This window comes from Bombus terrestris, chromosome 1 (assembly GCF_910591885.1).
Source record: "Bombus terrestris chromosome 1, iyBomTerr1.2, whole genome shotgun sequence".
NCBI lineage: Eukaryota > Metazoa > Arthropoda > Insecta > Hymenoptera > Apidae > Bombus > Bombus terrestris.
Window position 1 is genome coordinate 10542177 of NC_063269.1, and position 21675 is coordinate 10563851.

The following is a 21675-nucleotide window of genomic DNA, read 5'->3' on the forward strand; positions in this document are numbered from 1 at the left end:
TTCGTTCCACGAAGGAACGGCGAAAAATATCGCTTCACGTTCCAGGCGTGGTCTATTAACTATTTCCGCGATCCGCGTTACAACGTCGCGTTTCTTTTCTCGTTGGGACAATTTCTCGCGGGGAACGTGCCGCGCATATAATGCGATCGCTTTATAATCGTCACACGCACCGTGCAGGCAGACGACTATCGTTCATTTCGCATAAACCTCTGAGTATCGATAGACACGCGCCGCAATCGTTTTACTTAAAATTCTGTAAATTCTAGCGTAATAAGAATCCAGTTTCCTGTTTGAAATTTACAAATTTAAATCGATGGCTTCGTCGAGAAATCTTTTAATTTTGGGAAGATTTTCCTTTTTCTTCGATTCTCTGTTGAAACAAACGTAAACATATTCTTTGATATTTCGTAGGCGGAGCAGTGCGAGAGAGTACTTTTACTGGTTTAAAATATTTCGCAGAATTCGAATAATTCTGATATATATAGACAAGAGATTCGATTACATTATGCGGTTGTTCGTTACTTTTTTGCGACTGTACACGCCCATACGCTTATTTCTTTATCAATCTTGTTTTTCTATTACTGAGTCATTGTATTTTATTTCTGAATCATTATGGTACTGTCAAGTGATCAACTTGTGGCAATTATCGCGTCCCAGTTTTTGAATCAAACCGAGAAGCTATAATTAATTAGAAACTATGATTATATTGAATATTAATCAATATAACTGTAGTTAATCACACAATCAATTTCATAAATCGCCGTTATAATCACTACTTTTCCAAAAAAAAGAGGAAAAGAAGCAGAGAAAGTAACGTACTTAAATAGAAATGAAATTTCATTTCGAATAAATTCACGTGTAAAACCTCGCTCGTGTTGTTAGTTAGTTTGCGTATAAAAAATTAATAAATTTAGATGTCGCGTTGATTATGCAAAGGGGAAGCTTCCATTTTAATATTCGAAGCTAAATCGCTTAAAAAAATGTAATATATCTGTTACCTGTGACAAACGATTTTGTAATATACATTAAAGTGTCGTAATAGCGAAGTAATGATACAGAGACAACGACCATAATGCAGCTACTTATAAAGATGTGGTTGCAAATAATAATGGCTGGATATTTCAGTCGACCTAAAAAGTAAATCAATTTTATTGCAGCATATATTGACATTATCATAGAGATGATTTATACGAGCGAATACAACGTAAAACGCAACGTAGAGAACATAATACTTTCTGCGTGTTTTAACCACAATATTACATTTACGTGAGCTACTACATTAAAACGTGCGACAGGAAATTCTCCGCACCTTAAATAGTATCATAAAATCACGAACAGATACGTCAAAGTGACCCGTTCGGTTAGTGTCACATGTCGTGAGAACTTCTATTCTAACACGAACTTTTACACCTTTAAAGAAAGGAATATGCTACATGTATGTAGCAAGTCAGAAAAGAAGCATCTACTTTCCAGATCTTTTTCTGTTCGAGTCAAACGTGGTTGTCACTTCTCATTTTTCGAAATATTATATCTAAAACAACTATATTTATTCCATTAATACTTGACCTGTGGTTAGATTTCTATGACCCAATAATAATCCGACATAAGGTACATTTTGCGTGGAATTTTGTTAGAATCAGACTGCTCGATCTATTCTGTTTTACATATACTAATATATACATACATATTATTTTTGTTAAGGATATAATCTAAAAACAATTATATTTATTCCATTAATACTTGAACTGTGATTAGATCTCTATGACCCAATAATAGTCCGACGTAAGATACATTTTGCATGGAATTTTGTTAGAATCAGACTGCTCGATTTATTCTATTTTACATATACTAATATATATATACATATTATTTTTATTAAGAATATAATCATATGTATTATTTATTTCTTTAAAGCCAGATTTGACTTATAATTATTAATGACTATAATACATGCACGATATATGCATTATTTAATATTAATTATATCAGTTATAATAATAACGATAAAAAGATAATATAAACAGGGAGTGAAATATATACGGTGATCCTGGAATGTAGTAAGAAGGTATTTAGCAAGAACAGACTTAATTACACGTGTCGAAGTCCATTAGTCATGAATTATACCAAGTTTAATAATGATAATAAAATATATGTAAAGATAATTCGAAGTTGTACTAGAAATAAAATATATACGGTGATCCTGAAATATAATAACGACGTATTTAATGAGAATAGATTTATATAAGTTATATAGACTATTACACATATATATCACAGTCCATTTTACATACATGCGTATGTTCACGTTAAGTTCTCCGAGCTAAAGGAAACTCGGTTATAATTATTGCACAAACTTTTACGAAACGTATTCCCTTACTGATCTCCATCCAGCATAAACCCTCGACTCAATTAGAAAATTTCGAATTAGTTTCTCAAAACTACCCGCCCTAAAAAGAAGAAATCGTAATTGATCGTGGCTGGAAGATGACACGCTGACGGAAGTTTTCGTAAGGCCGAGGCTCGTTACAGGGAAGAGGCTGTTCGCTACGATTTTAGCGCGGCCGAAGGGGAAATTGCAACAGAGAAACGGCGGTCGAAGGCGGCGACAGAACACCGTGGCTTCATTACCGTCGTTAAGAAAATGTGGGCCTGCAGGCTGGTGCGCGGAAAATTACGAATTTCGAAATCGTAACAGTTTGCTTCGGATGAGAGGTGTTTCGAGTATAAACACGCAAAAAGAACGTCGTAGAAACGGAGGCAGAGGCGGAATTGCCGCGATTCCAACCATTGTGTACGTCGTGAAGGTGGTACAAGTCCTTGTTTCTCTTTCGCCAGGGAAGTTTTTGTCAAGCGTGTCGCATCGGTGTTTCTACAGGCCAAGTTTCACGGTATCGTCGATCAGAATGTAACGCAGCATCCGATTTCTCCGAGGTCTCGTTTAGTTCTATTCCCCTATTTAATCGATTCAAATCTCTATCTGAAAGTTAAAACGATTCGAGTGTTTTTCTTATCTGTTTGTAGAACGGAAAGGTAACAGTATTTCTTGTTTAAAAATGTAGATTAGTCTTACTGTGTAAACACAGGCGTTTTGCGTTCCAGGGACTTCGAATATAACGCTACGTTTCGTGTGTTTTATGGGATTGGTAACTAAGCGATTGCAGATTTTGTCTTTAGGTGGCAATGACAAAATCCGCAATCACTTGGCTGCCAACCCAATATTGTATTATGCGATATATTTAAAAGGTAATTTGTCAAAATTTCTACGACAATCTTTATTTGAAATGTTCCGAGATTATTGTTAAATTGTTGCAAATCTTTGTAAACGTTCAGACTAACGATTAACTTTACGATTAAAACATTCTGGTTTGCTGGTGTTTGCAAACAACATTGGTTTGCATGAATCTTTGAAAACAACGATTCCTTTTGCCGTTTCTTTCCTCAAATATTTACGCCCCCGACTTTCACTAGGTTCGAGATTCAGCGAACGAAATCAACGCGAAGCTTTAGTTAATCTGCGCGTAAAGTATCGCTACGAGAATAGGATCTCCTATCCTACATTCCATCTTTAAATATTTGTTATCGAAATGGAGGTGATCTGGTAGCGCGGCAGCTTTAGCCGACACGATAATTGTAAAGTCGGCCAGGTGAATATTTACCGGATTTTATGAGGTAACGTAACGTTCGATGAAGAGTTAAATTTGCACAAAGGATCTCCTTTTCCTTTTTCATCCCTTACGCAGACGGAATTGACGCGGATATTTTATAAATCGCGTTCGACGACGAGAGGAACGCGCGTGCACGCGCCCGCGTCATTGTTCCGAGCGTTGAAATCGGGGGGATTACTTTCTGCTCTTCCGCTTCTTTTACGTCGAAATTTTTATTTTCCCCTGACGAGGCGAGCGAGTTTATAACAAGGCAAATTTATCAGGGGTTAAATCGGAGGAGCGGAATGCTCGAAGGGTGTAAAGATGAAATCAACCACGTTGGATAGAGAAACAGAAAAAGAGAGAGAGAGGGGGGGGGGAGAGAAGGGACGTAAAAGGGCGAGAAAGTGCGAGCGAGCACGGATTCAGATTAAAGATTTCGATAATGGAAATTCGTGATGCAAAGGTCCGCCGGTTGAATCCCGGCATCGTTCCTGGGATCGTAATCGAGTTGTTATCGCTTGGTTGAAACGGCGTACAGTAATTATTTTTAATTTAGCCTCGGACCAATACCGAACAGATGCGCGCCCCTTGACTTTCTAGCATCTTTCGCCATGCATGGATGAATTCGTCTTTTTAAAATCATTGCTCGTTGTTGTTCGATGACCATGAGGATAGCCATGTTTTTATTTTTTCCTTTCTCCTGGCCGTGATTCGGGTTAGGTTAGATAGGCATGTCGTTGATCGAAATTATCGGATTAGTTATTGAACTTTCCAGACGATACCTTTTTAAACCGAGGAATCTACCCAAGCTTCTTTTATCTTTTTTTCTCTCTCTTCCTCTCTATCTTTTTCTTCCCCGCGTTTCACGAACTTCTTTCATTATCCAATGATTCGTTTTTCTCTAAACCGTGTTTCACAGCTGGTCGCATAATTGAGCGCGATTTCGAGCTCGATGCCTTCTTAATAAGTAGGAACCCGTGTCTTTGGTAATCTCTGAACGAAAGATATCAATTCTTAGGATTGCTGTACGTGTGCTTCGTAGCGGGAGAGTAGGTGGAGAACTGGTCGAGCTGGAGAACATCGCGCTCGACCTCGTTATCGGCTCGAAATTCTTCTCAATTTCCGGCAGAGGAAATCGAACGGTCAGCATGGAGCAATCTTGCTAACTGAATTCCATCTCTTGATGGACAAAAGCCCCGGTACGAGCGACTGCGAAGCCTGGGCTAGCCGCCGCTGTTCGAGTTATTTCGACCGCCCTTGTGTTTCTCGATGTTTCTAGGTCAGTTGACTCAACTAGTTCACTTCTGGGTCGGTCACCGTTTGTCTAAGTTTCAGAATGCCTCTCTCTGCTGTTGCTGTTGGTGCTATCGTCGAAAGTCAAGCCCGAATGAACTTCGTCCGGTAGCAGCGGGCCTCCGGACCAAGTTTTAACCGGTGTACCATCTGTGATATGAGAATTAGTTACCGGAGGTAGGAGACAACGCCGCGACAACGAGAAAGTTACGGACGAGTGAACGGAGATAATTGTTGTTTGCTAAATTCCAGCCGATATCTTGTAACGGAACTCCTTCTCTCCGGCTCGCCTAGTCTACATTATTATTCCATTAATTGAGCCGCCGTGCTGCGGGCGCGCATAGGAGGCGTTTATCGATTTATTTTCCTCCCACCACTCGGCTTTCATTCCTTGCTCATCGACGTCGTTTCAACCCCCTCTTCGTTTTTCCTCTTCACATCGTGCCACTTTGTACGCAACGCGTTTTATTTCCACCGCGCTTAGCGATACAATCTTAACACTTGGAATCGCTTCGAACCTGTGTAATAGCAAGATATTCCGGACATACCTGAACTACGAATATCTTACGATTCAACGTTCCACCTTGGACAGAACAATCAAGTTTGTTATATGAGTTGAACCGATCAACTCCACGTTTTATTAATTTCTTCTTTTCGCTATATAAATAGGCAATTGATGTTCAGTTCTCGCGAAAGTGTCCGAAAACGACGTACTTCCGTAAGTTGATTCCTTGCAAGAGCACGATATACAGTGACTCAATCTTTGTAGAATTTTCATAGAAACAAGTTTCCGTAGTCGCATAAAAGTACTATTGGTTGATACGAAACTTAATATCCTTAAACCTAATATCCTCTTTAACGTATCACGTAGATATTTAAACAAGCACAGCGGCGTGCGAATACTTTTTGTAGCTCCTGTAGCTCCGATAATAAGTTCGATCTTACGTAAAAGGGAGACGCTACGCTAAACTACGCGAACAATAACTTGTCAGCGTAAGGAACAATTTTGTCCCGATAGTCGCATAACGAAACATATCACAGCCCCGAGAACAATTCGCTATTACCGTTTCGCTATATAATTCTGAAACGCGGGATATTCTGATCGATTCTTGGTACGCAAGTACCCGAGAGTACTGGAGAGAGTATCGGTACAAAGAAACTTCAAGGACAAAAGGATAATGTCGTTGCACCTTGACACGGGGTGTACGGAGCGAAGATGCCTCTTCTCAAATCCCAAACGGAATTGCTAAGCTCGAATTCTTGGCCTGGTAGCTGGCTGAACTTATCGCTAGCGACGTGCGTTTCAATGTCAACTTGGAAGCGATCCGAAGTTTTCCTAAGAATATCTCCAGTCTTGAGTCTTTAAAATTTCGATACGTCTTAAAAGTTTCGAAAGTTTGGAAGCCTTGATCGTTTAGTCGATGCCAGCGTTTTATTTTTCTTTCGACACGCTTGAACATTTATCATAGAATGAATCTTTGTATATGTTTACCGTGTTACATAAAACATTTTGAAATGTCATTAGCGCTGTCTTAATTATACGCGGCTACCTTAATTATACGTATAAAACGTAAGACTGAAGATGGAAATAAAATTTAAAGTCAATCTAAAAATTTATATAGATGTTATTGCAGATATATATTTAGTACAAAATTGGCAGAAAACACGAATGGAATAAATGTTTTAAAGAGGATCCAACTGAACGTGAAGGCTTATTAATATAGCGGATAATTGACTGTTTAAATATCTTCTCTATGCCCTCTGTGGAATATATACTCGCACTAAATATCTTGCAGCTTCCATGTATGTTATTAAATTTGCTTCAAACTTCACCGATATAATCATGATAGTCGAGACTCATTAAAGTGCTAATGAAATTTCAAAGTGTGTCATATAACACATAGAATATACAATATAGTACTCGTAAAACGTCTCCACGAGCGTTTGGATATTTTCTCGTATTAATGAATATTTGCAAAGGTTAAGACTGATTTAACTGAAATTTATTTGTTTAAATCGCTTTTTAATCTCTCGATTATAAAATTCTCTGGTTAAGCTATAACTCGATCAACAGGTTAAATAATTACACGACTTTTTATGGAAATTTCCGTTCTTATTTCGTTCGAGGCAAAATGCGAAATTTATATCATTTGGCAGAATGGAAAGTTACGAATACCATTGAACTTACATGCAATGAATAGATCTCGAAGAATACCTTGAGACATCGATAATAAATCGATTCGATCTAGTTAAGAACGGCGGCTATGATTAATGTTAAGGAGCGCTTGTTGTGAAAGCGTGGAATAGTTTGCATCATCGTTATACGCGCCACTATATTTTTTCTTTCTTATTTTTACTTGAACGCGCTCTAATTTCGTATCCTCATCTACGAACCAACCTCTCGAACCCGTGTATATCGTCGACTTGCCTCGATCATGAGTTTCATCTTATTCGTTGCCCATGGTGATAATTTAGATAGCTAAACGACGAGTATTATCATCGCGCTTCTATGATCCGTCTCTTAATAAATTCAACGTTATTACCACCGTGCGAAACCTTTTTTTATCTCGCCCCTAACTATACGTCGCGTACGTATTAGAACGCTTACCGTGTCTGGACAAAATACGCCGTTTCATACAAATTAGATGCTTTCCACTGTTTTCATTTTCTCGTTATTTTATTCCAATAATCGCGTCATTGAGAGATGAACGCTAAGAGTTTGTAACTACTACGTGTTCTGTAGAATGAAAATTCTTCGAAGAAATCAGATTGCAATTCCGCTATCCTAGTGAACTGTTTCTACGTGCAGTTAATGTACAACGTAAAATACCAAATAAAATATAATTTGTTAAAGTATTCCAATAAACAAATCATAGATCACGAATCGAGATTTATTCATTTTTATGGCAATGTGCGTGATTGTTCAATTTTTCGTTTCGATTCACAAAGTAATAATTGTTCTAATACATACGATTAACGATACACGTATAAGAATTAAGCGAAACCTAATGCAATCTGCCCCTTCTACCATTACTCGTTTTAATTTTTTTTTACCATGGAAATGCATGAACGATTTAATTTTTCACCAATCAAACGACCAGTTCACCAATCACGTTCATTAAACACGACGAGGTTGCTGAGTTTATCTCCTGCGTGACTCGCGAACTAAGTGTCCTAATACCATTTAATAATACATGCCAGAATTAAACGAAACCTAATGCAACGTGTCCCTATTGTTATCACGTTCTTGTTGCTCTCTGTGGTGCTCTCGAGTAAGAGGATTTTTAACGGTAACCAAACGAGCCTTTTTATTCTGGAACCGGTTCCCCCGGCTACTTCGGAAAACAACGAAAGTACTCGCGTATATTTTATCGAAGCTACTCCGTTATTACACACCGGTGTCGATGGAGAATGCACCCGTCTGTTTTATTTGCAACTACAGCCCTGGTTCTCCTTGCCAGCAGCCTTGCCTGAACCGGCCAACGACCGTATCTCTCTTACCTATCCTGTAGTCGCTTGCATCTCTCTCTCTTTCACTCTCTCTCTTTCTCTCTCTCCTCTATCTTTCTCTCTTTCACGCTCCTTTCTCTTTCGCTGGGCAACCTCCGCTCTTCCAGCCAGCTCTCTTTGATCCGTTGTACAGGTAAACTCACGCGAAACGTGCATAAAGCTCCTTGGACACTTTAAACGAGCCTTTTTGGCGCGCCACTGTTGACTGGGGGAGTGAAATTTTTGCACGTTTGGTCGTGGTGCCTTGCCGATTCATTCTTCGACCAGCTTTTTCATCTCTCTTATGCAATTACACGCGACCTTCCATTCCAATTTCCAAATGAATTTCGCACAGTGTCTCATTACCAGGGGAATAGGTAAATTAGACAAGTTGTCCACGGTAAAAGATGCAAAGGCGAACGTTTTGTGGAATGTGAAATTCGAACGAGAAAGTTACATTGGAATATTCAATCATGGGAAATATACATGGTTGCGTGTAATGAATTTTTCTGACAATTTGATCTTCTTCCGCGTCCGCTTTATTCGAACGAATTTATATAGGAAAGTATAGAGAAGAATGTGTTGAACCATATTTGGATTCATCAAGTTACTGGAATTCAGGCGAGCTCGCTCAGGTAACGTGAAATCTGTTTATCACGGAGAAGCTATTATTTAGTCGACTTGAAATGCCCCTTTGCGTTTTTACCGTCGTTTTCATTAATCGAGTCATTTGGTTTCCAGCCGCTTTAATTGGTAAAATTAATGCTTCTCCTATACAAATAGCTCCATAGTTTCTTACGGGAAATAACGAGCTGTATCCACTGATGTGTTTGGTAAAAATTATGCCGCGGTATTTGACCTTCGTATGACCTTCAAAAAAAACTAATCACGCTCCTCCCGAGATTATTCGATTCTTCTTTCGCTTGCGAATAATGCGCGATATCGTGCTAAGATTTGACATCGGTTTTACGAGAAATAAATTATATTTGTCATCGTCAACTCGTTAAAATACAATACAATATTATTCGAGGATAATTGGGTATTAGTCTTCACTATCGTTTTATCGATTATCGTTAACTGTATCGACACTGTTAACCATCGTTATACTTTGTCAAAACGATGAAGCTCGACAACTTATTTTAGAAAATAGTCCAGAAATTTCTGTATCGATGTGAAAGTTGGTGATATATTACTCCATTACAGAACTTCTTAATGTTTGCCTCGTGTCTCGGTTCGTTGTAAATCCCTAATTGTTTTGAGTAATGCGTGCTTTCACGATGCGAATATTGTACTTTGAACTTCCATAGTTTTCCTTGATAAATTATCGGATGAAAGTTTTACGGTGCCAAAAATAAATCAAATGCGAGAGAAACGTGGAAAGAGAGAGAGAGAGAGAGAGAGAGAGAGAGGTGGGGGATAGGATGAGAGGTCCAGGTTTCATTCATCCGGCTGATGTAGGCGGCGTTATACACTCCTATCCTATCTTATCAAATGCGACGACCGAAACGGATATTACGATAATGGTACTCTTGGAATATGTTCGTCGCTGTATGGCAGCGACGCGATCGCGTCTGCGCTATCAGTCTGCGTGTCATTAAAAAGGAAATGCGTGACCGATAAACGAAAGGGAAACTTGCAGGATACATATACCGCGATGTTCTGATCGATGTTGGAATTCCGTCGGTATATAATAATGGTTATACAGCGAGTAATGTTAGAACGAACTACAATTGATTCTGAAATTTTGAGACAGTACCAGTTCGTTTTAGCATGCATAAAAATACATATGTATATGTATTTGGGAATAATCAATTTCAAAGTTGCAATTTAGGAAAGAATTACTACCTATTAAATAATTTAAATGAAAAAATGTTATCATTTTTATTTATCCTTATAAAACTTTCTAACAAGGTAGAATATTCGACACTTTGAATCAAACTATAGAGACACTTGCGGCATATTTTAATAATAAGAATAAAAAGTTGGAAACATAGCAATGTCCAAGATATCTAGGAGACCTATTAATTTTGAATCCATAAGAAAGTTAAGAGAAAGTAATTCCAAATTTTTGTATCATAAATAACCAGCGAAAGATAAACAAAATTACTAACCGACCGTGTATGCATCTCGTAATTTCCGAGAATGGTTCGTTCGCGTGGCCAATAAGCGCAATTAATTTTACTCGGTCAATTACCGAGATAATTCGACGGTATTCCTATAATCTATAATTAATGGTACTGATATGTAAAGTAGGCAGTATCGAGTCGTGGTGTTGCATATTGAAGGGATCTTTCCGAAAGCAAATCGAGTGTGGCAGGTTAGCAGTAAAAGCTTGACATCGACGAAAGACGAAGGAGGAGAAGAGAGACAACCGGAGGAAGGAAAGCTCGACGAAAAGCGATATTCCTTCGCTTCACGCGCGAGCGACTCGACAAAGTTCCTCGATGTCCAGGCTGGGCCTGTGTACTCCAGTATACGCTTCTTCGTGTTGAAGGATGTATCGTGTTACACATTCGTATCGCGTAACACCTCGATCTACAAAGGAGAGCAGCTTTTGCGGCCTGGAACGACGAACTCGACAACGACGGGCATAAACCGGGTGTACCCGGCATATGTACTTATAGTATACGCCAGTTGCGTTCGATCAGGCTTGCTAGATCAGGATGTATCGGTTCGCGATTCTCTGGCACGCGCGTTTACCCGTATCCTCCTCGTCGCGAGTTGAAACGAGACTCGTGAACGAGGTGAGCGCGGGCGGATTACTGCCTACGGTATGCATTCCATCGGAATCTGGTCGCGAGAGCTTTCTCTCTCGACACGGGGACAGAAAAATACGTGAGAACGGGCATCGGTGTGTCTATTAGGAAGAACACGTATGTAAGGTTACATGTTCTCGCTTTCGGTGAAACTTCGTTACGCTACGTAGCTACCGTTCTGTTACACAGCATTGTTACGGAAATATTTAGTTTCTTTACCTTTTTTAAGTAGCTTTTGTTGACCAAACGTGAAAAAAGGACAATATGTTGTGTGACATATGTAGGTATACCTTTGGTGGGCGAGTAAGATGAAATATGATAAAGTAAGCTAATATATTTTTACATTGCTGTTTTTTGCTTATATATGAGTTTCTTTTGCTCGGCTTGTTTTTTAATTCGAATTGTTTTCGTGAAACTTCTCAAGGATATTGTTACAAATACTGCTTGGTCGAAACATTATAAGAAACAGTATAAATACAAGACGAACTGAAAATTTATGAGTACGATAATGTGTCGTCATTTCCCAAAAAATAAGAATGTTTTCTTAAATTTAAAGATTTTGGTAGCAGTTTCATATAGATTAATCAATACCAACGGTGTATATCGAGTAAACAGAATACAATACATATAAGTACCGAGACAACAGTACTTAGGCCGTATTGGCGGCCTACAGAAATATTTTTCGCTTCTATCAGGTTCATTGCTATTCACGATAGAAAAAAGAATCAGAGTTCCGTGAAAGATCGAGAGTGAAGGGAGACGACAATTCGCGCTCTCGTTTTTTCAGTGCTCTACAGCTTATGGCCTATGGTAAATCTCACGATCAAGAACGAAAGAAAAAAGATAACGGCAATAGCCTTCGTGCCAGACAGTATAGTGTTTCGCGACTTCGTGGTCACGCGACACCCCTCGAACCACGAAAGCAGCGTGGTGTCGGATAAGCATTAGGCCGGCGGCGCATGCTTGATCGGACGCGTTCGTGCACGTCCGCGCTGGTTCGACTTCGTTCGTCCTTCTCCGTCCGAGTTCGCGCTTTTACGCTGCCGGGGAACGACCGAACGACTCTCTCCAGCGCGCTGAATCACAGTCTGGGTCAGTTCGCCGAATGATCGTCGCTCCATGAGGGAGGACGCGTGCGCGTGTGCCCTTCTGTGATCACATGAGTGGAGAGCTGTTCGATACGATTTTGTGACTTAAGGAATCAGTGTGTCAAACTAGTGCTAGTGCGTCGACCAACGGAGAGATATAAACCGGATAGTGGTGGAAAAGATAATGTTTAAGTGTGTCGCCGAAAAGGCCGTCGAGGTTGCACGGAGTAAGACGAAACCCACCGAGGAGAACAAGAACGCGTGACAGGTAAAACATAACCTCAATTTCGTTGGGGATAAAAACTGAGTGGGAGGGTGAGCTTTTTTTGTATACTTCGCGAATATACGTAATTCCCTATTCTTTGTATATTTGCTAGGATTTCTCGTCGAAATCTTCTTTCTTGTGGTGGCTCGTTTTCGTTCGTGCTGATTATTCGAGCGTCTGATAGGCTCGTTCTTTATAACGTCGGGTGGCGTAAACGAGCCATGCAACGATACGTTACCCTCAACGATTTAAAAACGGTGCTATACGAAATTACATACTTTCGATTGCACGCGTGAGTTATTTTATAGCTTGCGAGGGGAGAAACGTTGGAAAGTTGCTGCGATGGATCGCAGTAATATCGCCGATAGTCATTGAAAGGTTGAATTTTTATTCGTTCGGTTTTTGAATGGCCGAGGCCTCACGTGACCTTCTTATTGCGCGTTTATCCTTGTCGCGATGTGGCGCTTCCGTTTGCCTTGGCAGGAATGTTTGAGCGTTTATCATTGTGCACGAGTGTGTTTCTCGTTCGTTCACCACGCCTTGAAATTTTCGCCCTTTGATTTCGCGCGGCTAATCGAAAATTATCACCGTGCGCGACACTTTCCATAATTCCATGCTAGTCTATTTCTTCAAGTGTGAGTGACTTCCATTGTATCTTTAGATTTAAAGGTGTACCACTTTTTTTCCTGATTTCAAACGTCGATTGCAGAGATTATTTACTTTGAGTAATCACAAAATACACAATTATTTATTATTGTATCTTAAACTTTGGTGAAATATCTGATGACATTTTTCGTTCGTCATTTGTTAGTTTCTAACAAGTGTATGACGTAAGTTTCCGATTTAATTTATTTTTTACTCGATCAAGAATTCAGTGAGAGATAATTCTGAGAAAATGATAAGTGTATGTCTAGCTACGTTCTACGAATTTCGTTATCTGTTATGATAATATTAATTATGTCTTATCCATGAATTATACCGACTGCCAATTACATTACTCGAAACGTTTTTAACACTTGCATATTAACCAATTTGTAAAAGATTACTAGTACGTATTATTAATGAACTTTTTTTCATTTATTCCGAAATTTTCTTATTTCGTTATTTTTCAATGAAACGCTTGTGGATTTGTTTTTCAATTAGATAGGTGCTTCTAGAAAATTATTATAATTTAACTTTACAAAGTGTCTTCTAATTGGAAGCAAAAATTCTGTTAAAAAAATATACGGAAGGTTTTTAATATCATCGATAAAAAAAATTCAGCATAATGATAATAATACTCGCGTTTGGAAAAGTAAATTCATAATTAGCGCAGATATAAGTTGAATATTCGGCGTTATGAAAGAGCAGTTTTCGAGTTTGTGATTGCGGGTGAAACTACGAGACGGAATCGTTTGTATGCGAGAATTACGACGATAATCCGTGGACAACGATCGATGTGTTCGCTGTTTCTCTTCTGTCACGGTTTCAGACGGTTTATCCGTGTTCCCCCGTGAACCCGTCTATCAAGGAGCTTAAGAAATTAGCATAAATATTCGTAGTTACCTTCACGCATCTATCATACTTACGCTGGTGTATTTCAGGCGCGTGCAAATTGAAAACTAACAGATCTCATGATACTGAAAGAAAGGAGATTAATTGGAGATAATAGCCGTGATATAGTCCCGTAAATATCCGAATTGATATAAAACTAATTCAAAAACAGTGTCACCGGGTTAACCATTGGCTGACCTGTTTCACATCGTTCAATTAAAGAACTCGCAACCTTTAAGAAGTGCGTGTAAGAAGATAGCTTTGGTCACGCGAAACAGCGGTTAATAATGTAAAATACGAGAATTCTAGTTGGAAGTTTGAATTTAGATTTGCAAGCTCGAATCTCGATTATTAAATTTGTAGGTAAAGTTGAAGATTCGAGTTTGCGTTTGAAAATTTGACCTTAAATTTGAACCAGATATTAAAAATTTGATGCCACGTTTGAAACTTTAAAATTTGATTATAGAGAACTGAATTTTCGTTAGGGAAGTTTCAATTTGAATTTAAACATCTGAATCTAAATATGGAAATACGAATTTGAATTTGAACGTCTAAATCTGAATACGAAACGATGAATTTGAATCCGAAGGTACTGATAGAAAAATTTCATTTTCAATTTCAAATTTCCGAAACTATTTTCAAAGATATCTAAATATGATTTGTCATTGGCGTACGTCGTGTCGTTATCTGTCTTACGATACCGTATCATAGTTATATCGGGCAAAATTTTTCTTGGTTACAAGGAAAAAATGTTTCTCGATGTGCCTCTAAGCAACAAAAGAATTGTCGCTTTGTTATATTTGACACATTGCCATTGGTAGTTGAGAGACTCATGAATAACTGTTGACTGAATCGTTGCTAATACGTCAGGTGATAAAATGTTTCTTAAAATAAACTGCATGAGTCAGCTGGAGCAAAGTACAGTATTATTTGCGTCGTTGATCATACATTTTCGATATATACCATCGCTTAATCTTTTCAATAAAACCACACGCATAATACATTTCGTTAGTTATTTTTCTTTCTTTAGAAGTTTCCTTTTACGCTTCAAATTTTCCCCATTAATTCGCCATTAACCTCGTACAATATTCTTTTTACGCGAACTCAATACTTAGCAACCGTAAACTTATAGTTCGTAGTGTACGTGGTACACGTCGAGAGAAAATTCATCGTAGCGGTTGGTACTAAGCGAAGAGGCACGTAGCAACTATGAATGGTTGGCAGGGTGAGCCGAAAGTATGAATGGGCTAATCAATTTCCAGGCACAATCGTGGCATAACGCGTGTCCCTAGTAACCGTGTCCGCTGATACTGTGTACGTGTAGGTGTATATAAATTTTCAATTGCAAGTGACGAGTAAGCGATCGCCAACAATACAGAACGTTGAACGATATGATGTCGACCAGCGCCGGCAGCGTTTGTAAATGGAGAAATATCAGCCTGTTTGCCTCGATAATCGAAACTTTGTCGTGAAAGCTATCGGATTCATTGTCACGACGTAAAGTTACAACGAATTTCTATCCTTTCCAGCATCGTCGCCGATTTCCTTCAAACAAAGAGAGATGAAACCGTGACACGGATTAATTTAAAAACGTAAATACCGTTCTTTGTTCTTTGACGTTTTCATGTTAAACGTTTTCACGTATAACTACGTTATCGTTTAAAAGTATCCAGACACTTGTTTATTCTTCACTAGATATATTTTTAATTGGAACGTTACGGATAAATTGAAGCGCCATGGCTTTGTTCTCTGTAATAATCAAATATTGTTTGTAATATTAGATCGTATAATATTAGGTTTTTAGCCTTGTGATTTGACAAAAAGGTAGAAAAGTCACGATCGATTCATCGTTATTTCATCGTTGTGATTAATGTTGACTAAAGTATGCTGATACTTAGGAACGGTAGGTGTATGTAGAACGAAGACGAACACGATGTACGCAGTCGAATGAATTTCGCGTAAACTGCCGCGTGGATGATTATTGCGCGAATGATTCAGTGACTAGTCATTCGTGCAAGGTCCCAGTTCATTTCTTCCACGGGCTGCGTTTGCATGGCCCGTTGCATGTGTATAACCATGTGCACTGGTGTGCGTGACTGCTGACTTGATTTTTGTTGCGAATGCTGTTTGTCATTTTCGACCGACCCACGTCATTTCTATGGTTCCTCAAATTTCTCAAAATCCAAAGGAAACTTAATAAGAAGAAACATAATCGTAAAACGACATATGTAATTTCGATTTTATGCTGAAGATTTTTTTGAAACATTAAAAGTCGTTTCTCGATCGAAACGAAAGCGAGATTGAGAAAATAAAATCCAGGAATCGCAGCTATGGTTTAGTATTATAATTAGACTGTGGATTTTTATACTAATTTATATCCTTCAGAATATAATTAACAAATTGCAATCTCGCTTGGAAATAGTTTTACCTATCAAGTATTGTAGAAAGCTCTGTATTTTGGCTATTTATATATTTTTGTCATATTACGTGCATTCAGTGGAATTTTGTACTTTCAAATTTTCTACAAACGCACAAAATTTCGTAGTTTTATTTCGAAATTCTACAAGCTTGGGTAGTCCCTATTTCCTCGCTAAAAGATCGTTTATACACAATTAGAAAGAGCAATCGAATTAATTCGAGTCACGCGACAAGGCTACTTTGCAATCGGCAGGAACAATCTGCCTTAAAGTGATAAATACGGAATGCGTTAGGATCGTCTCGATCAGCAGCAGCAACGTGGAAGAAGACAGTGAACATCGATGCTATTTATTTGCCCGTTTCCTCATTGCAATCGGTTTTCCGATAAGCCGTGCCCTCTATTCCGCATAATTTACAGTAATTTGAATACAAAACGTTAATCCATTTTTAATGGAGTGTGCCCTTAATAGCCGCTAGGGATTTTAATAGTTGCGTTAATTGTTCCACTATTTTAGTTGAACCAGCCGACTGGACGCGAGGAAATCGAATAAACTGACCGCCGTTATTTCAACCATTCGCAAACCTGTACCATGCAATAAATTACTATCGTTTCTTTTTTCTATCCGGCCGTATTTCTCCATCGAATTTCGGCAATTAACCATCTATCTAGGATTTAATTATTTTTAGTCTTTAATTGCCGGCCGTTCGCTAGCTTCTATCGAAATTATCTAATATGATCGTTAATATATATAATGAAAATTAAAAAAAAAAGAAAAAGAAGAAATTGGGATTAATCGCATCACGGCCTTCAATTTTAATAAATTTATTGTCGCTGTTGTATGTATGCAATTATATCAAACCCCGGTTGTTTCTTTATATAATCGTGTTTTTCTGCTGTTATAACATTTCTTCGTTTCAAGGAATTTTATTATATTTTAATTTATCGTTTGAATTATGCAGGAAGATTGTCTTAGGATATTACGAGTCTTCGTTTCTTGGAATAAAACCAAGATGGAGATATTTCAATTTCAGATATTTTTATATAGATAATTAATCGTAGAATTTACATTGTGTGTATTTGTGTAATGAAATTTTATTCAGTCGAACAAAAAGTTGCCTGCCTGGCTCCTGTAAGTCTCATATGCAAACGAATGTATGTTACAACCCAGTAACAAAGGAATAGCGATAAATTTATAGGTTCGTGTCACTGGGTATCGCTTCATATTTCCAATGATACGCACGTTTGCCTATTGGACGAGGACGGCATTCCAAAAGGACGGGAACGTGAAGCGGACAATACGCGGCTATTTTTCGATGTTTCACGCGACAGGTTGACGCGCGACTCTTCTCTAATAATAGTAGGCTGATGACGACAAACGCGAAATCGCGACAAACTTTCAGTTACGTCCAAGTCCCCCGCAGTGGATGACTTAACGCGACGTTCGCTTTCCTTCGCGTTCGACACAGACTGGTTTCGCAATGGTCTCTATTCGACACGGGAGGAAAGAAACGGAGTTCCGCGACTGGGTTTTATCTGGGACACAAAGCAACTAGAATGGACCCTGAAGCGTGTGGTAGTTAAACAAATATTTGTCAGGTGACGCGGTGGAATGAATTTGGCCAGGAATCCGTGGAATGTCTATTACAGAAATGTCTTTTACAAATCGCTGGCAATTGTCTGTTCCAGAATCTATTCAAGAAATAATGCGTTTTATGCGTTGTAATTACGAAGGAATATGCTGGCATATATAAATGCTACAGCGAGTAATTTTTATTAATAAAATCAAGATGCCGCAACGATTACGATTCATTGCTTCTATGTGTACTGTTGTGCATGTTTTTTTTTTATTAATTCCTAAAAGCTCTATGATCGAAGAAAATCGCGTTTACGGGTGAAATTGCACCGTGGTATATTTTTTCTTTTATTTTGAAATCAATAAGCTTTAGAAATCCTATGTTTCCTACAGCGAGTCATTTTTATTAATAAAATCAAGATGCCGCAACGATTACGATTCATTGTTTCTATGTGTACTGTTATGCATGTTTTTTTTTTTTTTTTATTAATTCCTAAAAGCTCTATGATCAAAGAAAATCGCGTTTACGGGTGAAATTGCACCGTGGTATATTTTTCTTTTATTTTGAAATCAATAAGCTTTAGAAATTCTATGTTTCCTACAGCGAGTAATTTGTATTAATAAAATCAAGATGCCGCAACGATTACGATTCATTGTTTCCATGTGTACTGTTGTGCATGTTTTTTTTTTTATTAATTCCTAAAAGCTCTATGATCGAAGAAAATCGCGTTTACGGGTGAAATTGCACCGTGGTATATTTTTTCTTTTATTTTGAAATTAATAAGCTTTAGAAATTCTGTTTCCTACAATGATTAATTTTTATTAATAAAATCAAGATGCTGTAACGATTACGATTCATTGATTCTATGTGTACTGTTGTGCATATTTTTTTTTTTTTTTTTATTAATTCTTAAAAGCTCTATGATAGAAGAAAATCGGTTTACGGATGAAATTGCACCGTGGTATATTTTTTCTTTTATTTTGGAATCAATAAGCCTTAGAAATTCTATGTTTCCATCATTGGAAAAATATAATGCAACGTGGTCTAACGTGCCTCGATAATTAGCGTTTTCATCCTGACCTATTTGTCCTCAAGGTAATAACAGCACGAGTTCTTCCGCTTAGTCACTGAGCCCTCATCGCGTTCGTTTCCTCTCGATGAATATTCACAATGGTGACAATATCGCGTTGTTTCTCTCGTGAAACGTTTATTACAAATTCGAGAAAGTTTCGAGTCGGATCGTGCACTGTTCGAATCTCTAAAACCAATGTGAGTGTTTCTTTTTTTTTTCATATACGTCGCGACTTTTTTGCTTTTTATTAGTTACTTTTTAGATCAGTTTTTTTTTAGATATTAACCTAATGCTTACGAAGCCGTCGTCGTCCGTAGTCAACGAAATACCGCGAGAGGAAATCTTCGATACTTGGCAGAGTTGTTTCCAACCTTTTTTACGGTTCCTCAGCCGTGCCTATGACACGATGAATAATTCATCTTTTCACCGAGCCGGATAATGAGGCATCCTTAAACTCCATTCATTAACTTCTCCGCTATTTAACCGCCGTGACGAAGCGCGAACAACGAATTAATAATATTTCAAGATCATTGGTTGTCCCTATATTTCCCGGCAATTAGTAGCGCCGCTCGAGTTCTTTTTTTCTCTCAGGTTGAAAATGGAGTGCCAAAAGCCATTAATCTTCGACCAAAGGGTACACGCCACAAGTGGTTGAAGCTCGATAATTTTGCAACTTGGAATCAATTCTTACAATATTAATAAGTTGGAAATGAAAAATATGTATTCGCGGATTGTAAATATTAAATCTCAAAGGGCAACAAGCAAACACCAAACATGATCAAGCTGAATTTCAAATAAATATAAAGTAGGAAATTAATATAAATCTCTTGATATGAAACTTTTTTAATATTAATAAATATTCATATATAATTTGTATATACTACGATGCATTCATCTGCTGTATTAGATTGTCCAAAAAGTTTCTTTCCTTTTATAAAGAAATAATAGACGCACAATGTTTTTTGTTTTGTATTAGCTTTTATTATTTTTTATATTAGCTATTATGCACGAATATAATAATAGAAATAGGACGAAATAGATCATATCTAATTCAATAAAATAATATAAAACAAATTCTTGTTCATCTATTATCACCTTATGAAACAAAAGAAACTTTTCGGACGATTTAATAATATAATACAACGTCGTAACAGAATACTACGTCATACGCGACAAATAAATAGTATTTCTCGAAACTGTTATCGAAATTCTTTCTCTAAATTCTCCGATAGTTGGGCCTTTTGTTCTCTGCAGTACACAATTCGGACTAGTCAAATTACTGAAATCCAATTTGTGCTTCTAAGGGTTAAGATTACAACGATCCTTCGTCTCGTCATTCACCTTCTCCGCTGTTCTTCTTTGCTGAGTTCTAGTATCTGGAAAAATCTCGCAGATAGAAGCTAAGCGGTGCGTAGTTGTTGGTCTGGGTCTCACCGGTTCGAGTTCCACAAACTTTTTCGAGGATCGTTTTCACCGGTCACACAGAGACACGTTTCCCCCCTTTGTCTTCTTTGTAATCGAGGCGTGCAGCTTGCCAGGAACACGTCGAATGGAAGTGCGAAGTCAAATTAGCTTTCGCCGAGGGCGAACGTCTTTGCACCATCCCTCCGGTCGCCCCTGCCATCTGCGTTGGATCTCTTTCCTGTCATTACGAGGCTCTTTGTCTTTCTTCTTGGAACTCGTTTCGGGGCCCCATTGGCTTTCAACGCCGGCACGATTCATCGGGACGAGACCTGCTCCAAACGATCGTGGTTCATGACGTTTTGTTCTCCACCTTCTTCGCCGATGCTTGCACCCAACTTCGCCTTCGGAGTTCCACTTTCGTGCGAAACACAGCGCCTCGTGTTTTCCTCCCGTTTCCATGCAACTTACAATGAAAATTTTGATCGGATAACACGCGCATAAAGTTGGAAGAGAGAGATCTCGAAGCGTCTGTTCGTCAAGTCCAGTGATCTTGGCATGTTGTGGCTATTTTTATCTCGATATTTTTCTTTTTTTTATTATTTAATAATAATTATTTATTTAATAAGAATAATTTTCTAAAGGAAATTAGGAGACATGAGCGAATTCTAATAGGAAAGATTATTAATAATTATTGGAGGAAATTTGGATTTGTTGTAATACGAAGATCGCGTGAGAAGTCACAGTTTTCGTTTTTGATAGAGCAGCGCCTTTGAAGTACGGTGTAACGTAGATCATAGACAAATGTAATATTTATAATTTTATGTATCATATAAGTCGTAAAATCAAAGAAGCGGGAAACTATATATATATATCGCAATTACTGCAACGGAAACCTAAGATATTTGAGAGAAGTAAAAAGACTTGAGCTTCGTTGAAGTAGTATACGGTTGAAATATGATATTTTTGATAGTGTGTCAATCGGTCATCGTCAATGCAATATGAAAAGTCGATACCATTGGCATATTCTATACCATGCTTTTATTATCGATATTAATTTATGGAAAATTCAAATTCTGTTAAATATTCAATATATTAAACAGAGCTTGGTACTAGTGAATTATTCGTATTCTGTGGA

At 38.0% G+C, this 21675-nt stretch overlaps 1 protein-coding gene across 2 annotated transcripts in view; it reads left to right on the top strand.

Moving 5' to 3' along the window:
• The window catches only part of LOC100649366 (plexin-A4), a 421249-nt gene that overhangs the window by 51898 nt on the left and 347676 nt on the right, over positions 1-21675 (top strand). The window contains exon 1 of one of the 2 annotated variants that reach the window (XM_003393269.4): positions 12234-12541. The exons of the other annotated variant lie outside the window; for it this stretch is intronic. The gene's annotated coding sequence lies outside the window, so the exon portion shown is untranslated. Of the gene's footprint in view, positions 1-12233; positions 12542-21675 lie in introns of those variants that run through there. 2 annotated transcript variants of the gene reach the window in all.